Genomic DNA, 8243 nt, shown 5'->3' with positions numbered 1-8243 from the left:
TGTTGTGTATGAGATGTAGTTAGTAGTTATGTTGTGTATGAGATGTAGTTAGTAGTTAGTAGTTATGTTGTGTATGAGATGTAGTTAGTAGTTATGTTGTGTATGAGATGTAGTTAGTAGTTAGTAGTTATGTTGTGTATGAGATGTAGTTAGTAGTTATGTTGTGTATGAGATGTAGTTAGTAGTTAGTAGTTATGTTGTGTATGAGATGTAGTTAGTAGTTAGTAGTTATGTTGTGTATGAGATGTAGTTAGCAGTTATGTTGTGTATGAGATGTAGTTAGTAGTTAGTAGTTATGTTGTGTATGAGATGTAGTTAGTAGTTATGTTGTGTATGAGATGTAGTTAGTAGTTAGTAGTTATGTTGTGTATGAGATGTAGTTAGTAGTTAGTAGTTATGTTGTGTATGAGATGTAGTTAGTAGTTAGTAGTTATGTTGTGTAGGAGATGTAGTTAGTAGTTAGTAGTTATGTTGTGTATGAGATGTAGTTAGTAGTTATGTTGTGTATGAGATGTAGTAGTTAGTAGTTATGTTGTGTATGAGATGTAGTTAGTAGTTAGTAGTTATGTTGTGTATGAGATGTAGTTAGTAGTTAGTAGTTATGTTGTGTATGAGATGTAGTTAGTAGTTATGTTGTGTATGAGATGTAGTTAGTAGTTATGTTGTGTATGAGATGTAGTTAGTAGTTATGTTGTGTATGAGATGTAGTTAGTAGTTATGTTGTGTATGAGATGTAGTTAGTAGTTATGTTGTGTATGAGATGTAGTTAGTAGTTAGTAGTTATGTTGTGTATGAGATGTAGTTAGTAGTTATGTTGTGTATGAGATGTAGTTAGTAGTTATGTTGTGTATGAGATGTAGTTAGTAGTTATGTTGTGTATGAGATGTAGTTAGTAGTTATGTTGTGTATGAGATGTAGTTAGTAGTTATGTTGTGTATGAGATGTAGTTAGTAGTTAGTAGTTATGTTGTGTATGAGATGTAGTTAGTAGTTATGTTGTGTATGAGATGTAGTTAGTAGTTATGTTGTGTATGAGATGTAGTTAGTAGTTAGTAGTTATGTTGTGTATGAGATGTAGTTAGTAGTTATGTTGTGTATGAGATGTACTTAGTAGTTACTTACTTACTTACTGACTGACTTCACTTTATTACCTGCTGACTTACTTACTTACTTACTGACTTCACTTACTTACTTACTTACTTACTTACTGACTTACTTACTTACTTACTTACTGACTTACTTACCTGCTGACTTACTTACTTACTTGCTGACTGACTTCACTTTATTACCTGCTGACTTACTTACTTACTTACTTACTGACTTCACTTACTTACTTACTGACTTACTTACTTACTTACTGACTTACTTACCTGCTGACTTACTTACTTACTTACTTACTTACTGACTTACTTACTTACCTGCTGACTTACTTACTTACTTATTTACTGACTTCACTTTTTACCTGCTGACTTACTTACTAACCTGCTGACTTACTTACTTACTTACTTACTTACTTACTTACTTACTTACTGACTTCACTTACTTACTTACTGACTTACTTACTTACTTACTGACTTACCTGCTGACTTACTTACTTACTTGCTGACTGAATTCACTTTATTACCTGCTTACTTACTTACTGACTTCACTTACTTACTTACTGACTTACTTACTGACTTCACTTACTTACTTACTTACTTACTTACTTACTTACTTACTGACTTACTTACTTACCTGCTGACTTACTTACTTACTTACTGACTTACTTACTTACCTGCTGACTTACTTACTTACTTATTTACTGACTTCACTTTTTACCTGCTGACTTACTTACTAACCTGCTGACTTACTTACTTACTTACTTACTTACTGACTTCACTTACTTACTTACTGACTTACTTACTTACTGACTTACCTGCTGACTTACTTACTTACTTGCTGACTGAATTCACTTTATTACCTGCTGACTTACTTACTGACTTCACTTACTTACTTACTGACTTACTTACTGACTTCACTCACTTACTTACTTACTTACTTACCTGCTGACTTACTTACTGACTTACTTACTTACCTGCTGACTTACTTACTTACTTACTGACTTACTTACTTACCTGCTGACTTACTTACTTACTTACTTATTTACTGACTTAACTTTATTACCTGCTGACTTACTTACTAACCTGCTGACTTACTTACTTACTGACTTCACTTACTTACTTACTGACTTCACTTACTTACTTACTGACTTCACTTTATTACTTGCTGACTTACTTACTTACCTGCTGACTTACTTACTTACTTACTTACTTACTTACTTACTTACTTACTGACTTACTTACTTGCTGACTGACTTCACTTTATTACCTGCTGACTTACTTACTTACTGACTTCACTTACTTACTTACTGACTTACTTACCTGCTGACTTACTTACTTACTTACTTACTTACTTACTGACTTACTTACTTACCTGCTGACTTACTTACTTATTTACTGACTTCACTTTATTACCTGCTGACTTACTTACTAACCTGCTGACTTACTTACTTACTGACTTCACTTACTTACTTACTGACTTCACTTTATTACTTGCTGACTTACTTACTTACTGACTTACCTGCTGACTTCACTTACTTACTGACTTACCTGCTGACTTCACTTACTTACTGACTTACTTACTGACCTACTTACTGACTGACTTACTTCACTTATTTAGTGACTTCACTTCCTGACTTCCTTCACTGGCACACTGCTGCTCCTCAATACTTACACTTTGACTCTCCTTCCTCAACATCCTTTTTGTTCCTCTACTCTACCGAGAAGGTTGTTTTTGCTCCTCTACTCTACTTGAAAAGGTTGTTTTTGTTCCTCTACTCTACCGAGAAGGTTGTTTTTGCTCCTCTACTCTACTTGAAAAGGTTGTTTTTGTTCCTCTACTCTACTGAGAGGGTTGTTTTTGCTCCTCTACTCTACTTGAAAAGGTTGTTTTTGTTCCTCTACTCTACTTGAGAAGGTTGTTTTTGCTCCTCTACTCTACTTCAAAGGGTTGTTTTTGTTCCTCTACTCTACTGAGAAGGTTGTTTTTGTTCCTCTACTCTACTGAGAAGGTTGTTTTTGTTCCTCTACTCTACTTGAAAAGGTTGTTTCGTTCCTCTACTCTACTTGAAAAGGTTGTTTTGTTCCCCTACTCAACTTGAGAAGGTTGTTTTGTTCCTCTACTCTACTTGAAAAGGTTGTTTTTGTTCCTCTACTCCACTTGAAAAGGTTGTTTTGTTCCTCTACTCTACTTGAAAAGGTTGTTTTGTTCCTCTACTCTACTTGAAAAGGTTGTTTTGTTCCTCTACTCTACTTGAAAAGGTTGTTTTGTTCCTCTACTCTACTTGAAAATGTTGTTTCGTTCCTCTACTCTACTTGAGAAGGTTGTTTTTGTTCCTCTACTCTACTTGAAAGGGTTGTTTTTGTTCCTCTACTCTACTGAGAAGGTTGTTTTTATTCCTCTACTCTACTGAGAAGGTTGTTTTTGTTCCTCTACTCTACTTGAGGTTGTTTTTGCTCCCCTACTCCACTTGAAAAGGTTGTTTTGTTCCTCTACTCTACTTGAAAAGTTTGTTTTGTTCCTTTACTCTACTGAGAAGGTTGTTTTTGTTCCTCTACTCTACTTGAAAAGGTTGTTTTTGTTCCTCTACTCTACTTGAGAAGGTTGTTTTTGCCTCTCTACTCTACTTGAGAAGGTTGTTTTTGCTCCTCTACTCTACTTGAAAATGTTGTTTTTGTTCATCTACTCTACTGAGAAGGTTGTTTTTGTTCCTCTACTCTACTTGAAAAGGTTGTTTTTGTTCCTCTACTCTACTGAGAAGGTTATTTTGTTCCTCTACTCTACTGAGAAGGTTGTTTTTGTTCCTCTACTCTACTTGAGGTTGTTTTTGCTCCCCTACTCCACTTGAAAAGGTTGTTTTGTTCCTCTACTCTACTTGAAAAGTTTGTTTTGTTCCTCTACTCTACTGAGAAGGTTGTTTTGTTCCCCTACTCCACTTGAGAAGGTTTTTTTGTTCCTCTACTCTACTTGAAAAGGTTGTTTTTGTTACTCTACTCTACTTGAAAAGGTTGTTTTGTTCCTCTACTCTACTTGAAAAGGTTGTTTTGTTCCTCTACTCTACTTGAAAAAGTTGTTTTGTTCCCCTACTCCACTTGAGAAGGTTGTTTTGTTCCTCTACTCTACTTGAAAAGGTTGTTTTTGTTCCTCTACTCTACTTGAAAAGGTTGTTTTGTTCCTCTACTCTACTTGAAAAGGTTGTTTTGTTCCTCTACTCTACTTGAAAAAGTTGTTTTGTTCCCCTACTCCACTTGAGAAGGTTGTTTTGTTCCTCTACTCTACTTGAAAAGGTTGTTTTTGTTCCTCTACTCTACTTGAAAAGGTTGTTTTGTTCCTTTACTCTACTGGAAAAGGTTGTTTTGTTCCTTTACTCTACTTGAAAAGGTTGTTTTGTTCCTCTACTCCACTTGAGAAGGTTGTTTTGTTCCTCTACTCTACTTGAAAAGGTTGTTTTGTTCCTCTACTCTACTTGAAAAGGTTGTTTCGTTCCTCTACTCTACTTGAAAAGGTTCTTTTGTTCCCCTACTCCACTTGAGAAGGTTGTTTTGTTCCCCTACTCCACTTGAGAAGGTTGTTTTGTTCCCCTCCTCCACTTGAGAAGGTTGTTTTGTTCCCCTACTCCCCTTGAGAAGGTTGTTTTGTTCCCCTACTCCACTTGAGAAGGTTGTTTTGTTCCCCTCCTCCACTTGAGAAGGTTGTTTTGTTCCCCTACTCCCCTTTAGAAGGTTGTTTTGTTCCCCTCCTCCACTTGAGAAGGTTGTTTTGTTCCCCTACTCCACTTGAGAAGGTTGTTTTGTTCCCCTCCTCCACTTGAGAAGGTTGTTTTGTTCCCCTACTCCCCTTGAGAAGGTTGTTTTGTTCCCCTACTCCCCTTGAGAAGGTTGTTTTGTTCCCCTACTCCACTTGAGAAGGTTGTTTTGTTCCCCTACTCCCCTTGAGAAGGTTGTTTTGTTCCCCTACTCCACTTGAGAAGGTTGTTTTGTTCCCCTCCTCCACTTGAGAAGGTTGTTTTGTTCCCCTACTCCCCTTGAGAAGGTTGTTTTGTTCCCCTACTCCACTTGAGAAGGTTGTTTTGTTCCCCTACTCCACTGAGAAGGTTGTTTTGTTCCCCTCCTCCACTTGAGAAGGTTGTTTTGTTCCCCTACTCCCCTTGAGAAGGTTGTTTTGTTCCCCTACTCCCCTTGAGAAGGTTGTTTTGTTCCCCTACTCCACTTGAGAAGGTTGTTTTGTTCCCCTCCTCCACTTGAGAAGGTTGTTTTGTTCCCCTACTCCCCTTGAGAAGGTTGTTTTGTTCCCCTACTCCACTTGAGAAGGTTGTTTTGTTCCCCTACTCCAGTGAGAAGGTTGTTTTGTTCCCCTACTCCAGTGAGAAGGTTGTTTTGTTCCCCTACTCCAGTGAGAAGGTTGTTTTGTTCCCCTACTCCAGTGAGAAGGTTGGTGTTGAGAGTGCAGCCAGTAGACGTGCAGCAACATTCATAGTTTCCATGACTTCAGGCAGCAGTTGAGGATCCGAGCAGAACGTCAACACTTTTCTGTGGCTGGACTTCTTTGCAAGGTAAAGAACATTATTACTATTATCACCATTATTATTACTAGTTTGACTACTATTATTACTATTATAACCATTATTATTACTAGTATTACTACTATTATCACCATTATTATTACTAGTATTACTACTATTATTGCTATTATCACCATTATTATTACTAGTATTATTACTATTATTACTATTATTATTACTAGTATTATTACTATTATTGCTATTATCACCATTATTATTACTAGTATTATTGCTATTATCACCATTATTATTACTAGTATTACTACCATTATTATTACTAATAATGTTTATGACTTATTCATGGGAGAACAACATGAAAAAGTCTTCATCTGAGCATGAGATGTTTGAAAGTTGCAATGTCATCATTAATTATTATTTGAATTAAGATTGTTAACACGGCTAAGATGCTTTAATAATAAACAATGATAATACTAACAATAATTGTGTAATAGACATTAAATAGTAAATAATGACAAAATGAATAGTAAAATATAGTCAATAGTTTAATAGTAAAAAAGTAAATAAACAGTAATAGTAAATCATATAATAGTAAATAAATAGTATAATCGTAAATAGTTTAATAGGAAATAGTGATAGAAAATAGTATAATTGTAAATAATAATATTGAATAAATCATTCAATAGTAAATAAATGATATCATTCTACATAGTTATAGAAAGTAACAGAATAGTAACTAAATATAGTATAATAGTATTTAATAAATAGTATAATAATAATAAATACATAGTAAATAAATAGTAATAGGGAATGATATAATAGTAAATACAATTATTATAATAGTAAATAATGAATAAATAAATAGTACAATAGTAACTAGTACATAAATAGTATAATAAATAATACATTAATAGTATAATACTAAATAAACAGTATAATGAATAATATATTAATAGCATAATACTAAATAAATAGTATAGTAAATAATACATTAATAGTATAATACTAAATAAACAGTATAATAAATAATATATTAATAGTATAATACTAAATAAATAATATAATGAATAATACATTAATAGTATAATACTAAATAAATAGTATAATAAATAATACATTAATAGTATATTACTAAATAAATATAATAATACATTTAATAGTATAATACTAAATAAATAGTATAATAAATAATACATTAATAGTATAATACTAAATAAATATAAGAATACATTAATAGTATAATACTAAATAAATAGTATAATAAATAATGCATTAATAGTATAATGCTAAATAAATAGTATAATAAATAATAAATTAATAGTATAATACTAAATAGTATAATAAATAATATATTAATAGTATAATACTAAATAAATGTTAAAATAATACATTAATAGTATAATACTGAATAAATATAATAATACATTAATAGTATAATACTAAATAAATAGTATAATAAATAATACATTAATAGTATAATGCTAAATAAATAGTATAATAAATAATAAATTAATAGTATAATACTAAATAAATAGTATAATTAATAATATATTAATAGTATAGTACTAAATAAATATTAAAATAATACATTAATAGTATAATATTAAATAAATAGTATAATTAATATATTAATAGTATAATACTAAATAAATAGTCATGTTAATAATGTAATAGTAGATAAATAATATTATCGTAAATACTATAATAGTAAATAAATAGTAATAGTATAATACATAAGTAAATAAATAGTAATAGAAAATATAATAGTAAATAAATATAGTAAAATAGTAAATGCTAAAAAATAGTAAAAGAAGTGTGTGTGTGTGTGTGTGTGTGTGTGTGTGTGTGTGTGTGTGTGTGTGTGTGTGTGTGTGTGTGTGTGTGTGACAGAGAAGATGCTAAGTTGGAGCTGGTTCCTGCTGACCTTCTGCTTCCCTGTTGTGACCTGGTCTTTGGACCTGGAGGTCCCTGGACAAGTGGACCAGGAGGACTGGGACGCTGGTTGGGGTTCAGGGTGGTCCCCCCCACACGCAGACAGCCCCCAGGTGGCACCACCCCCCCACTGTACTCAACACTTCCTGCTGCCGTCCACCTCCCAGACCTGCTGGGACAACATGGCCGGTCCAGAAGACCTGGCCAAGTCCCGCCTGCTGGTCCTGCAGAACATGGTCGCCCTGCAGGCCCTGGTCTCCTCCAGCGACGTGGACCAGGGCCTGCAGGCCAGGGAGGAAGTCAGCGCCATCGTCACCGAGCACCAGACTGCCTTGGAGGCCATGGACAAGATGGACCAGGTCTTTGTCTCTCTGGGAGACCAGAGGAGAGACGGCACGGAGCGAGGGTTCCTGACCAGGTGAGATACTGTCTGTGATATCATGTGCGATACAAGCAGTCCTGCAGTGCGGTTACTTTGGGTGTGATATCATGTGTGATACAAGCAGTCCTGCACAGTGTTTACTTGTGTGTGATATCATGTGCGATACAAGTAGTCCTGCAGCGTGTTTACTTGTGTGTGATATTGTGTGCAATACAAGCAGTCCTGCAGTGCGGTTACTTTGTGTGTGGTATCATGTGTGATACAAGCAGTCCCTGCAGAATGTTTACTTGTGTGTGATATCATGTGCGATACA

The sequence above is a fragment of the Entelurus aequoreus genome, linkage group LG05 (genome assembly GCF_033978785.1).
Source record: "Entelurus aequoreus isolate RoL-2023_Sb linkage group LG05, RoL_Eaeq_v1.1, whole genome shotgun sequence".
Taxonomy (NCBI): Eukaryota; Metazoa; Chordata; class Actinopteri; order Syngnathiformes; family Syngnathidae; genus Entelurus; species Entelurus aequoreus.
Note: the sequence above shows the minus strand (reverse complement) of the source record.